General features: G+C 50.9%; 1 protein-coding gene across 1 annotated transcript in view; it reads right to left on the bottom strand.

Annotated features, from left to right (window-relative positions):
* GSG1L (GSG1-like) overlaps nt 1-14,953 on the bottom strand; it is a 97,254-nt gene that overhangs the window by 56,594 nt on the left and 25,707 nt on the right. The gene's annotated exons all lie outside the window — the stretch shown is intronic.

Here is a 14,953-nt window from a genome sequence, read left to right as displayed (position 1 = left end):
GCTCCCCCGCCAGCCTTTGGGGTCCCCAGATTCTCTTGGCCCTTCTCCTTCTGCACCAAGGCAGGTCTTCCACTACAATGCCTTCATCTGGACCATGGGGAGATTCTGGTTCCCAGAAATAACCCAGACTGATATATCATTTTTTATGGCAAGGACTCCTGGCTTCCAATCAGAGGCTTCGGTCAGTGGTCTCCAGTTGGCCTCCCACCCGCAGCATTTAGGAACTTGTGATGTGAATGTGCGGGTTCTCCTCCGAGCTACTGAATCAGGAGCTATGAAAGTCGACAGAGTCAGCCCTAGGCAGCAGGTATTAGTGTATTAGTGTCCATGGGGACAGCTGGCAGGAAGACAAGACCGAGGGGTCACTGCATATGCCCGGCCTGAGGGAGGCGCCCACTGCCCTGGGTAGCGTTAGGGAAGGTGTGTGGAAGGCGGAGGAGAGGCTGGCATCCTCGGGCTGGGCCAGCTGAACCTTGCCTTGATGACACCAGAAAAGCCTCAATAATCACGGAGATGATTGTTTCGAGTCTCTGGAAGTTTCCTCTAATGGCTCGATTTTCAGCTGAGAACCAGTGACCTCCCAGGGCAGGAGAAATGAAATGATTTTTCATCAGGTGCAGGGCCTGTGGGTTGACAGCTAATCCTGTTAGCAGCACTTTCTGCCTTTTTAAAAAACAGCTTCATGAAGCCAACTCTGACCCTGCATTGATGGAATTGATAGGTTTGCAAGAATGATTTCCCGTTCATCCCCGTGCCTCCCTGGCGAACACCGCTCCCAGGGCTGACTTGATGAATGAATGGGAAACCGTGGATGGAGACCATGTCTGGGACGTGTGAACTTGGTGGGAGCCTTATCCCCGCCCCTCAGTTTCCTCCTTTGAGAAAATGGGCCTTATAAGTCTGTCCTGAGTATTAAATGACAAAATAGCTGCAAAGCATACAAGCCTGACCCTTGGGGACTAAGTATTTCCCACTGATAAGTATAGTTATGAGCAATGAGGATAATTATAAGAAGCAGTGAGGACTGGGGTCAAGAGCAGGGACCCGGGACAGGCCACCAAAGTTGATTTCCAGCTCTGCTAGTTAATAGCTGAGAGACAGGGCAAGGACTATCTCCCGCTGAAGCTCAGTTTTCCCACTTGAACCTACTTCCTGGCCGGTTCGGAGGGTAAAGTCAGCTAATTGGTGAGCGAACCGCTCAGGGCAGTGCGGGCTCATAGCAGCTGTTACATAAGCTCCGGCTGTTACTATTATTGTTGTCATTGTTATTCCCGTGGGAGGTGGCCAACGAGCAGGCAGCCTGCAACAGGGTGCATCTCAGTTGAGGACAAAGAAAACCCTTGTGGGGATTAACGGGAAACTTGCAAAATCGTCTAAAACCCCAAGATGCCAAGGCATTTCAAGAGAAAACATTTCCGCCCCCCCAAATCCATCCGTTTAACATGTCAAATCAATAAGTCACGGCAGTGGCCGCGGGCAGTGGGCTCAGCCACGCACCCCTGAAGCCAAGCCTGGCAAATCGCGTAAATCACGCGGCCGGGACCTCTGGAGCTGGACGGGCTCTGTGACAGCTGCTGCTTGCCAAAGGCCAAGGCTGGGAGCGGGGAGGCAGGTGCTCCCGGCACGGCCGCGTCCCCATGCAGTCAGGCGCGGGGTTCTTTCTCCTCCGCACTTTACTGATGTCCCATGACTGAGGGGTGGCGTGACTCCAGCAGAGGCGCTTGGGGAGCACTGCAGGGGAGCACAGACAGTGACGGCTGCTTCTAGCCCAGCCCGGAGGTGGCAGCGCCTCTGGAAGGCGCCCCAGCCCCTGTGGGCCTCAGTTTCCCTCCTGGCGAAACAAGTGGTTTCTCAAACAGGCTGCAGCGGGCCGAATGCAGCCGGCAGAAATGTCTTGTTTGGCCCACACAGTATTTTAAAAATATCTGAATTCATTATCAACATTTAAAAATAGGAGATTTCACATTAAAAATCCAAATTTCTGGATTCATTTGCAAAATGGGTGGATGTAGCAATACTCGACCCGTATCCCCACATGAGATGATGCGGGCTGGTCTGGCTGACCAGCTCACACAGACCACGTACTTCCTGGTCAGCGTAGGCCCCACGGCCCTCTGCCCTCTTTCTTGGACCCTCCTCTAGTGAGCCTCAAGTTTACAGCCCCCAACATAAATGTCTACAGTCATTTCTACTCCAACGTTATATCCATGTAGTATTTTAAGACCCTGTATCTTCCTCCCCAAAATATGGCGTGAATGCTGTTACCTAGCTCACTCAAAGATGGGGGTTCTGGCAAACCTCACCCCCCACACACCATGAGGGTGACAATTTTTCAGATTCAGACTCAAAGGAAAAGCATTCAGCTCTAAAAATAAGCCCAGGTTGATTTCACTGAGCCAAGAGCATGGATCTGAAAACTATCTGTCCATCCCCTCCCATGAAGGCTGGAGGGGGGCTGAGGGCTGCCCAGGCCATAACCTGGGAGTGTCCCCCAGAGACTCAGAACCTTCAGGCCCTGACCAGAGGTCACGGGGCAGATGCTCAGTGGCCACTGCAGAGATGCTGGATAACAGGGCACTGGGGACTAGAACATCATTCGAACGCCAGTCTGCACGCCACCCTGGAAACACGGGCCCGAGTGGGCTGGCTTCCTCACCACCATCTTTTCAAAAGCCACCTTTTCCTAAAGGCTGGCCACCCCAAGTCAGAGCTGGGGTGAGGGGGGCGGAGGGAGGAACTGTGAGGAATGCAGCGTCTTAGCACCCCACCCAGACTAGCTGGCTCAAGACCTGCGTTTTACTCAAATCCTGATGTGAGTGTGAGGTGCACAGTCCAGAAGATGGGGCTGAAGTGTCTCGGTGCACGCGGGAGCTCGGCCCCAGCAGGTCTGCCCACCTCCCTCCTCGGCACCAGCTGCTCACTGAATCGTCCACGCCCCCTGAGCCTCCAAGCCTCCAGCACCTCCTGGCATGTACCATGTACCATGTGCCAACATCCAGAACCTGTGAATAAGTCACCTCCATAACAAAAGGGACTTGAGAACTTGAGATGCTGACATTATCCTGGCCACACTGGACTGTCCAGTGTGTAGTCACCGGTCCTCATAAGAGGGAGCAGGGACAGGAGAGGTGAGGCAGAAGTGGAGATTGGAGTGAGATGGGGCCACAAGTTAAGGATGCAGGCAGCTTCCAGGCGCTGGAAGAGGCAAAGAAGCCCGCTTTCTCCTGAAGCACCCAAGAAGGAATGCACCCTGCTGACACTGATTTTAGCTCCCTGGGGTTCATTTCAGAATTCTGACCCCCAGAGCTGTACGAGAATAAATCCTTACTGGGTTAAGTCATTAAGTTTGCGGTAATTTGTTACTGCAACAATAAGAAATAAATTTACCTTCTTTCTTTGTTCAGGATCACCTCCCCCAAAAAACCTCCCATGGTTACCCCAGCTCCTGCTGTGGGCCCCAGCAATAAAGGAATCTTCTCTACCGCTTCCAGGTAGATACCTTGCTGAGGTGGGGGAGGCTTGAACTGAGAGTCAAGCTGATCGGTATTTGACCTTGGGCTGAACCCTAAGCCTCAGTCTCTGGCGATAAAGTGTGATCAACACTACCACCGGGCATGTTAATAGAATTAGGCTTACAAACAGGCACCCCGCCCTCCCCTCTTCTAGTTTCTGGCACATGGCAGGTCCTCATTAAACGTCGGTGTAGAGAAACAAAAGCTTCCCCCCAAACTCAGACGTGGACAAAGGTTTGCCAGTGGCACAGATTTCAGCAGCACCTGATTGCCCCAGAGTTCTGCAAGGCCCCTTCTCTGTCAAGTCAGAAATGGCTCTAGCAAACATGCCCTTTAGAAACAGCTCTGTTGGAATTCGGGGACAGGCAGAGAGCATTTGAGATATGTCATGATGACCTTGGCCTTCAGCATCAGATGATAATGATTTTTCTTCTCTCCAAGATCCGGAAGCTTGTCTTGAAGATAACCCCTGGTCCTCACAGGAGGGGGTTCTGGGGGAGTGGGCAGTGGAGATGTGTAGGGGAAGGACTTAGAAGCCCAAGGTTAGATCAGCACCCATCCACATCTCAACCCCCCAGCACCTCTCACCCCTCTAGGCCTCCCCCTCCTGCCATGTCTGAAATGAGGCTGCGGTGGGGGCCAAGGAACTGGAACAGGGTGGGCCAGAAGCTGCTCCCTGACCTCAAGGTAAGCTTTGAGAATCGTTGCTATTGTATTTCTACTCTGTTTTGTTTCCTCTCCATCTCTCTTCCCTTCTGTGTATCTCTAGTTCTCTCTTTCTCTCTCTCAGTATTTATAGTATTTCAATTGCTTTTAATCAGATGCCAACACTTAAAAATGGGAAAATCCCATGAAAATCTAGATTCTTCAGAAAAGCTGGCAGTCAGGTCTACACTGTCACATGAAGAAAACAGTGGGCGCTGCCTCCTGTAGACAGGGTGGTTGTTCCCCAGGCGCCACAGTCACCACGCTTCCCTGTAGTCCTGCCAGAGAGGCTGCGGATCACTGTCCAAGAAAGCACCCCAGAGGACAGGCAGGAACCAAACGAGAGCTGGACAAAGGGAAGGAAAATCCAGGTAGTGCGTAGTCAGGCGTAGTCAGGGGATAGAGGGGGCCAGGAAAGGCAGTTCTCCTGAGGAACCTTGCGGGAAACTCCCCTTCCTACTCCAGCCTCCACCTGCTCCAGGCAGAAAGCGTGCTACCCTCAAAAACATGTCAGTGAAGATAAAATGGACTGGTCACTACGGATGAGCGAAAAGAAGGCACATGCTTACGTGCTGTGAGGGGCCAATGTGCCCAGAGGTTAAGAGGATGCTCTGGGCCCCAGCCCACCTGCAGGCAAGCCTCTGCTCTCCTAAGGATGCGGTGCAGCCTCGGGCCAGCTACTTCACCTCTCTGAACCTTAGTTTCCTCATCTGCTTCACAGGGTGGTTGTGAAAATTAAATGAGCGATGTAAAGACACCCAGCCCAGGCTTAGCTCATGATGGGCCTCAATATTGAGATGTCAGAGGAGAACATTGAGGCTTGGAAAGAAGGAAAATGAAATCGTCTGTTTCAACCCTGACAGAACCAAGCTGTGGGGAGATACGGTCCGACTGGCTGAACGGGGTTCAACAGCTCCCCGAATCCAAGACCAGGTGAGCTGGAGCCCTCTGTCCTTTGCCCCTGGGGCCCTTGCCAGATCCAGGGCCCCTGTGGGCATTCACGCTTGTCCTCCCTGGTCCTGACCACTAAAGTAGTGTCTCTTCTCCCTTAAACCACTTTCTCCTTTATAGCCACCCCTGGAATGGGATCAAAAACAGTGAGGGGGGGCCCTCCCGCCCCCCCTCCCTGGTGCCACAGCAGGTTAAAGCACCACACTGGGAGGTTAAAAGCCACTTCTGCATGAGTTCAATTCTTATCTGCCCCAGAGGTGACCACATGGCGTGGCAGACCTCTCCTGACCCGCCCACTGCTCCCCTCAGCGGTGTACTTTGTCGATCTGCCTGTTCTGCTCCCCACTCTGTCTCTGGTGAAGCCTCTCGCTGCCCCTGAGCCTCGGGCCTGTACCCCAGTTCTGTATGCACAAATAAATAAATCTTAAAAAAAAAAAAAAAACAGTGGGGGGAAGGAAATGTACTGGACTATGGAGATAGCACAAGGGTGATCTGGTGATGGGAAGCCCACGGGGAGTACAACTGAGATGGAAAAAGGCACAAAACGATGTAAAAATAAACTATTATTAAAAAAAAAAAAATAGCCACCACCCCAAACAAGTATTCCCACCCCAGAGGGGTTGAGGCAGGAGGCAGAGGGGAACAGGCCTTGGGTCCAGCCCTCTGGGCACCCTGACACTCAGTGACCACAGTCGTGTATCCCTCGCCCAGGACGGCCAAGCACCTGCTGCGTTCTGGCAGAGACAGGCTCACTTCAGCTCACCACAACCCTGTGCTTCCGGTGCTACTACCCTCTCCAAGCTACAGACGAGAGGCTGGTGCCCAGGACCACAGTGAGCGCGGCAGAGCCGAGGTGCCCAGGTCCAGCACCGCTGCCCCTTCACCAAGCAGCCAGGACCTCCTGGCTCCCCGACAGTGGCCTGGCTACCTCCCGCCACCACGCGCTTGAGAGACTCTTCTGTCTCTGTTTTGTAAGAGAGGACTCTTCAGCACAAGGGAGCAAACAGATTTTCCCAGAGCCCCCACAATGTGGGCAAGGAGCATAGGAAGCAGCACCCAGCTCTGCGACCCCTTCCACTCTCCACAGGGGTCTGTACCTTTCCTGGCCGTGGCCCTGTGCATCTGAAGAAGCTTACGGACACTTTGTCCAAATGTTTTTGAATACATAAAACAGAGAATTGCTAAGGAAACCAATTACACAGAAATGGAGCTATTGTGAATTTTTTATATAAAGCAGATGTCTATTAACCTAATGCTCTTTATTAATACACAAAATAACGAGCTGTATAACTTCTAGAACAGGAAGGTGATATTTCAAGCTCTCCAAAACCCTTCGCGTGATCTGAAAGCCCTATGATCCTGGTTGGTGACCAAGCCCCAGGCAGGAGCCCAGGAAGCGCCAAGGAAACGCTAACTACCAGTGAGAAAGGAGAGGGTGCTATTTTGCACCCCCAGCCCTCCTCTCTGGATCTTCTGAATTCTGCCGCTGAACTCCTCTGGTCGAGCATCTCTGCCTGAGGCGGGGATGTAGCTGCACACACGCGTACGTGGTTGCCCAGAGGTGTGCTCCCAGGTTGGCCTGCAGGGAACCTGGTGCCACATATGTGAGCAGCAGCTGGGACTCGCACTCTGAACAAGTGCACCAAGTGGCTCTGATGCATGGGCCCTATGTTCAGGAAGAGGTGTGCCTGCGAGTGTGAAGTTCCGTTACACTCGGAATAAACCCCCAACTCCCGCGTGGGCTTTCCAGCCAATGTTGCCAAACCACCGCCTACCCTTGGCTGGAGCCTCTCGCCCCCCGTGCCAGCCACCTCAGGGCCTTTGATTTGCTGTGCCTTCGATCCAGAATGCCCTTCACCAGCACAACTTGGGTGACTGCTTCCCAGCCCAGAGGCCACTGACCACCATCTAACGTGACCACCCCCAACTCAGTTTCTGTCCTCCACCCTGTTAGAGTTTTCATTATTTGAACCGATGTCCCCTCTTTTTACTATGTGTGGCCTCGAATGCTCCCTCACCTGCCCTCATCACCAGCCCCTCCCTTCTCACATCCCTCTAACTCTGTGGGCGTCATGATTAGGTGCACCAGGCATATGACTGCCACGGGGCCTTGGCATTTGCCACTCCTTCTGCCTGGCATGCCATTCCCCTGGCTCTTCCTCAACACCTCTAAGTTTTACCCAAATGACATTTCTGAGTGACGGCTTCTTTGATGCCATTATTTAAAATGGTCAACAGTGTCGCCATCACCCCCTACCCCCTTCCCTTTGACTTCTCTCCCTAGCATTCATCAGCACTCAGCGATCAAACGGATCTTTCTGTAATGTAAAACCAGTCTCCCCTCTTGAAGCTCTCCAATGCTCCAGGGGTCACCCATCACACACAAAACAAAATCCCCAGCTTCCAGTGCCCTAAGGGGTCTGGCCCTGCCCACCTGTCAGTCCTACTCTAGTCAGCCTCTTCTAGTCACAAAACATAGAATTCATTCCCACCTCAGGGCCTTTGCACATGCTTTTCCCAGGGTTGTTAAAAACATGGTAGAAGAAATCTCTTCTCTGCTCTCATATTAAGAAGAAAACAAGATTCAGTGGCAGCTCTGGTCACCAGGAAGCTCATACCCAGGGTGAAGGGAGAGAATGTAACTTGATTCCAGCCAACAGGCAGGAGTATGCACCCAGTGTTGCCAGATCTTCCAGTCTTTCAAAAGATTTTCACATGACATCTCCCTATTTTGAAATATCAGCAATGAGCCCTCATGTTTTCAAACACCAAGTAAGTCAATTAAACACAGCTGAGCAGGGGGTCACGGGGGGTAGGGTGGGGTGGTGTGCTTTAGGGCACCTACTTGCCACACTTCACAGAACTCAGAAACCCCACCAGAGCTGGGTCCCTCCTCTTCATTTTTCAGATGGGAAAAACTCACCCCAAAGACGGAATAAGGATCGAACGGGATCACACCCTTGACTCCAATCCCGGACTTCAGACCCTTAACAAGAGACATGTCTGTACCCCCTGCTCTGCACAGTGCTGGCCCACACAAGGGGGAAATGCCACTCCAGTTCATGCTGGCATCTTTAAGGCATGGACAGAATAAAGAAAACAATGTCTGTGGGTAGGAATCTTTCAGGGCTTATCTGCAAGGGTGCAGAGAGGGCCAACAGCACCAGGAACAGAGTCCTGCCTGCCTAGGACTTTCACCTCCACGGGGGAATGTTGCATGATTCCGCCGGAGTTTCCCTGGCACTTGGAATCTCTATTTTATTACTCTGGACAATAAAAACAGGTCTCTTGCCACCCTCTCCCCACCACCATTTTGGCCAAAAGGATTCTGGTTTTATCACTCTAGCAGGAGATTCTAAAAATACCTCGACTCATCAACTCCAGGGGTTTATTCTCTCATCTGGGAGGCACCCACAAAGCTTTTGCCAATAAAAATGGCATTTCCTTTGGTATTTTTAAAGATCAGAGAATCTAAGAGAATATGCAAGCTGGACAGGGCCTTTGAGATCAGAGCTTCCAAATGCCTCATGTTTCAGAGTTTAAAAAAATAAATAAAAGAGGTGTTTGGTTTTTTGTTTTTTTTTTTAATTTAAGGAGGCCCCAAAGGTTTGGTTCCCAGATAATTCATAAAAGAAATGAACATAGTTAACATCCTATGGAAAAACAGATCAGCCTCATTAGAGACAACGTTTGGATTAACACATCCGTGAGACAGCATTTGCCACCAGCAGGCTGAGCAAAGACTACAGTTGCTGGTGAAGACGGTGAAGAGCAAGCGTGTTTCCCCTGCAGGCACATTTATTTCTCACTCAGTAGCCTGAGACGCTCCTGCTCGTGCCTCCCCTACTCCCCAGGCCCATTGCAGGCAGGAGGGAGCATAATTTGTCCTGACCACGTTCTCTGGGCAGAAACACAAACGCTTTTTGAGAAAGTGCACAGAGAAGCTGGCGTCTGAATGCTGAGCGCAAAACGGGGGCCGGAGACATCCCATGCGGAGACAGTGGTGTGTGCCCATCAGCCTGGTTCCCTAAGAGACCAAGTGAGCCTCGGCCTCTGGCCCTTGACGGCTTATGATTTCTTCTGGAATGCTCCTTCTCTGTATCCTTACATGGCTGGTTTCTCCATTCAGGTATCCCCAGGCAGGATTCAGAAAGTTCCAATCTACCCATCAACCTAATAATCTTCCTCTCCCCAATCTCCCTGACATCTGGCATTTAACTGTCTCCCTACGAGCTTTCCATTTTGAAATGATTGTGTTTGGGCTCAGTCTCCTCATCTGTGAAATGGGCAGTAAAGTCTGGGATTTTACTGATGTGGCTCCAGAGACTGGTAGCAATTGACACCCCACTTCTACCACCACTCCCGCTCCTGTGCCCTGGGCCAGCTCAGCATCCCTGACACACAGCGTCAACTTTCTCTTCTGCGGACCAAGGCTCCCCATTCTCGGCCCTGGGGCTCAGGGGGAGCGGACCACGCCCCCCCCCCAGCCCCAGCAAGCTGTGATTGGCTCAGAGATGGGCACGTGATTCGAGTCAGGCCAATCAGAGCCAGTCCCAGACTTTACTGAAACATCTGAGAAGTGGCGCTCCTTTCCCATTGGGGGTGGAAACGGGGTGGAGGGCGGGGATGGCGTCTGCCCTCACAGCCCGCCTGACACACCTGGGCAGGAACCCCACGCTGAGAGGACGCAGCAATTGCCCCTCAGGACCAGCCCTACCTCCGAACTGCAGTTTACTGAGACACCAGATTCTCGTTGTTCAAGTCCGTCGCGATGAGTTTTCTCACTTGCCCCCAAAATGCTTTAGCCTTGACTGTGGCTGGAAGGTTGTCCGTCGCAGCCCCAGAATGTTTACTGATGGGTCCGTGTGTCCTTTGGACGCTAAAAGGCGCTCTCTGCCCCTCCGCTGCCCGCCAGTCCTGACCACGAGACAGAGGAGCCAGACAGCAGAGCAGCTTGGGGACCTAATTGGCGAGCTGCTCTGTCAGTCCTAGAAGCTTCACACTGTGTGATCTGAGCAATTAACCTTTCTGCAGAGGCCAAGGCCAATTATATCCCAGGGGCCATCTGTGACATCTGTGTAACAGACCGAGTGCCCCAGCCTGACTGCTGGCTTTTCCCAGGACAAATGTGGCAGCATCAATCTCCAGCTCCACTTCTGCTGCCTCCATCCAGGACCGTGTCTTTCTCCTGGCGGCAGCAGCCTCCTGCTCCTCTCCACTCCCTGTCACCCTTCCAGCCCATTCTCCACAAACTCATCTCCTCTCACTTTGTCTGTAGCTTGCCCACCCTAGGCCCTCCGATCCCCTAAATTCCCTGTGTGTGGCTCCTGGGTCTGTTCCCTCTGCCCCACCTCCTGCTTCACGTGGGGTGGGCTGTGTCACTGGCTCTGGCCAGCAGGGAGTTAGTGGATGAGACACACGCACCTTGCACAAGCAGGTGTCCCTCTCGCCTGCAGTTCTGGGATCGCCACAAGGTCATGCCCAGCTGAGCTGGAGGATGGGGGACCTCAGAGCAGGGCCGAGTCCTGAGTGTCGCAGCTAAGGTCAGCCTAGGCCAGCGACACTTGGCCTTCATGTGCGAGCAAGCCAGCCAAGACCAACAGAACACCTAGCCAGCCTCCTCGGTGCCTTTGCTGACCCTGTCTCCCAGCCAGTCTCTGAGAGACAGCAGTCTCTGTCACAGGGATACCTGATAAGTCTTCTCATTCATCTAATGCCCCGAGGTTCCCAAGGTGCCCTGGCAGGTCCTCCTCTCTGGTCTGTCCTGCCAGTCCTACACACCCTGGACGCTCAGCTCAGGGGCTTCATCCAGAGGAAGCCCTTGGTAACTTCCCACCCTGACCTGTGGTCCACAATTCATGCTCTCACAGATGCTGCTGAGACAGGTGAGCCTGAGAGTTCAGACACTCGTCTCGTTCTCCAGATCATGAGCATCATGCATAAGGGTGCCCATCTTCCCATCGGGGGTACATGAGCACACATAGAGGTTCACTCCTCCTGTCAGTCTGCTTTGTACCGCGGGTGCCTACCCTTGACTCCCCAAATACTCCAGTTCTCTGGCCAAGCCTCAGGTCAGGGGCGCTCACACGCTCCTTGGATACTGCCCACTTCTCAGGAGGCTGCCAGCCCCTGCCACCCACCCAGCCTCATGGGACTCTCTCCGAGCTCCCTGGAGACCACAATGACACCATTGTTTGTGTCACCCCTTTCCTCTCCAGCCTCATCTTCGCTTACTCTCCTCTTCCCACTTTACTCCAGGAATCCTGGTCTCTGCTGCCTGTCTGTTCTTTGAACATACGGGCATTCTCCTGCCTCGGGGCCTTTGCACCTGCTTGCCACTTCAAACATTCTTTCTCCAGAAATCCTCATGGCTTATGCCTCCACCTCTTTCAGATCTTTGCTGAAATGTGATCTGGCTACTCCATCTGAAAAGCAAACCACACCTCACTCCCTGCCACTTTTTTTTTTTTTTTTGGTAAAATTTATTTGTGCATACAGAACTGGGGTACAGAGCAGGGGTGCAGGAAGGTGAGAGGACTCACCAGAGACAGAGTGGGGAGCAGAACAGGCAGATCAATGAAGTACATTGCTGAGGGGAGCAGCAGGCCGCACCATGTGGGTCACCTCCTGGGCAGGGATCGAACCCGCACTGAAGCGGCTGTGGCCAGCTTGCAGTGCTGTGTCCTAACCCGTTGCGCCACTCATAATGCACCATCCCCTGCTGTACTTTCCACCATCTTTATCATCATCTAGTAACACATGTAACTGATGACTGCTCATTTTGAATGTTTGACTCTCTCTTCCAGAGTGTAAGCTTCACAGAGGCAGGGCTTTTGTCTCTTTTATGTACCATTGCACCCTAGTATCTTGACCCACTCCTAGCACACATTAGACAACTCAATATTTATTTTAAAAAGTGGTGAGCATGTCAGTTATATGACTCCAGACTGCCTGCATCAGGGGTCAGGCTGGGACCTGGCCAGTTTGCACAAACCCTACCAGGTCTGACTGCCACCCCCACCCTGTGGCCCACGCGCCCACCCTCCCAGCATACCCAGCAGCCAAGCTAAGCCTGGGTATGGCAGCTGCCACTAATGCTGGTTGCCACATCTTCTGTCTTCATGAAGCTCTGGTGGATAGATTAAAATATTCGATAACAATAGTAAGAGTAAAAATTATTAGGGCATGAAGATAGCGAGTGAGAGTGGGGAACAGTGGGGGTTGTCACCCCAGGTTGGAGGAAGAATGAAACCATACATCGCTGTACAGAAAAAATTGACTTTACCCAGTATATTAGATGGTGTTCATACCCTGTGACCCAGAAATCCCAGTCTTATTTAGCACACTAAAGGAATTCTTGCACCATAAGACAATTTTAAGACTGTTCATAGCAGCATAGTTTGAGATTAAAAAAAAGAGAGAGAGCTGTAAACAACCAAATAGCCACCCACACCAATGAATACCATGCAGTGAAAAGAGATAAACTATGGCTAGGTACATCAACATGGATGAATCTCAGGATCAAAATGTAAATATGTTATAGAATACTGCATATGCCTAAACAAAGCTATACACTGTGCTTATGTGTTAAAACCATAAACAGGCGTGGCAGACCTCTCCTGACCCGCCCGCTGCTCCCTTCAGCAGTGTACTTCGTCGATCTGCCTGTTCTGCTCCCCACTCTGTCTCTGGTGTATCCTCTCACCGCCCCTGAGCCTCTGGCCTGTACCCCAGTTCTGTATGCACAAATAAATAAATCTTTAAAAAAAAAAAAACCATAAACAAACGCAAGGGAACGTTAAATACAGAATTCAAGAGAAAGGTTCCCTTTGAAGGAGAGGCTATGGACCTGGGGTTAGGGCCACAGAGCTTCAAAGCAAATGGCCAGATTGCTCCCACTGATGATCACTCCTTTTTACTATTGTTCCTGTCCATTAATTTTCATAAATATTCTTTTGTATCTATTTCAATATTTAATAAAGTCAATTTTTAAGAAGAAAAACAATGACTAGGAAAGAGCAGAGTAGGGGTTAGCAAACTACAGCCCACTGGCCAGTCCGGCCCACCTCTTGTGTTTGTAAATAAAGTTTTATTGAAATGCACACAGATAAAGTTTTATTGGAACACAGCTATGTCCACATGTTTATGGATTGTCTGTGGCTGTTTTCACACTAATGGCAGAGTTGAATCACTGCAACAGAGACCTGCACAGATAATATTTACTAACTAGATATTTGCTATCAGGCCATTTTTATTAAAAGTTTGCTGAACTTCAGGCTATCGTAGTGAGCGAAACTCACAAACTAATTTTGAGAATTTTTACTTATATTTTTTAATTTAAAACTAATAACATGCTCACTAGGAACAATTTGAAAACTATAGAAACATGAGAAAAATAGTAATTTTCCATGTAAGATGACCACTCAACAATAACTTCTAATAAAGTGTGAGGGTATTTCCTTTTTAAATGTATTAGTAAGTTATCCCTCCTCTACACCCAGGAGCACACTGATTCTACAATTCTGTACCCTGCTGCTTCCACCATCATCTCAGGAGCATTTTTCTGTGTGACTTAATTACATTCAATTTTTGCTGTTATAAGTAATGATGCGATTAGTATCCTTGTACACACATTTTTGTTGACAATATGAAATATTATGTAGTCATCCAAAATGAATTCCCTGAGGAATTTTTAATGACATAGAGACTGCCGTGGCTGCATTATTTATACCAGAAAAAGGCTGAAAACATTATGAATGTCCTGGCAGTAGGAGAATCATTACAGAAGCTTGGTCTATCACTGAATAGACTAGTCTGTGGCTCTTTAGTTTGAAGATCATGAAAAATGGGGTGGGTGTAGGGAGACTGTCTTTCCTAGCCTCAGTTTCCTCATTTGCCAGGCAGGAGTAATGCCTTGCATTGATATCTTAAAAGGATTAAAGAAGACGATGCTTTTAAAACATCAAGTACAAATGGGCCTGACTGTAGATTGAGTCCTCTATGCTAGAGCTCTTAGTATTAAAAATAATGACATCTAAATGGGGAGAAAGGATACAATCAGCTGAGAGGTCAGTCCTGCATCCTCCCAGCTGCTAAAAATTTTTGAAGAAGGCCCCCTGGCTACACCTACCCTAAGGAAAATCAGCAAGAGTCAGCAAAAGGCCCCGGCCAAGCGGCAGATGGCAGCCTCCAGCTCAGCTTCGTAGCCCTGTGATCACTGCCCCGTGTCACCTGTGAGATCATTGAAGGGCTACGATCCCAAAAGGGCTCTGATGAGACCCTAGCAGCAACCAAGAAAGGAGAAAATGGCTCTTGACTGCAGATATAACTAAGCTGCTACACACAGGTATTGATCATCCCTGAGGTGAGCCCAAGATGAGTGATGGTGCAACTATGGCGGGCACAAGCGATCTCCCCCAAAGAGGGTGTGTGTGTCGGGGGGTGCACATGTGCACATGCGTGTCCACAGGCATGCACCCACCTGCCCACGCACGCACAAAAAGTTGATTTCAGAAGCAGGGAGTAAGGAGAAAGCAGCCCGGGGGCTCTGAGACGTGGCCTGTAGCCAAGGGAGCCTGGTGATTTAGGAGGAGCTTGCCAGACTTCCATTTCAGTTATGGAAGAAATATTTGAAAGCAAAGAAATCCATGAGCAGCAGAAGGCCTTGTGGGGCCATAAATAAAGACTGGGTATACAGGCAGGGCGGGAGCGCACAAACCACAGACAGCGCCGGCCTGACTCCCTGGGCCACCGGTGTGCGCTCGCTCCGCAGATGGACACTGAGG

The sequence above is a fragment of the Condylura cristata genome, unplaced genomic scaffold (genome assembly GCF_000260355.1).
Source record: "Condylura cristata isolate star-nosed mole 26May11 unplaced genomic scaffold, ConCri1.0 scaffold00032, whole genome shotgun sequence".
In the NCBI taxonomy this organism is placed as follows: domain Eukaryota; kingdom Metazoa; phylum Chordata; class Mammalia; order Eulipotyphla; family Talpidae; genus Condylura; species Condylura cristata.
This window is presented reverse-complemented; position numbering and strand designations above follow the sequence as displayed.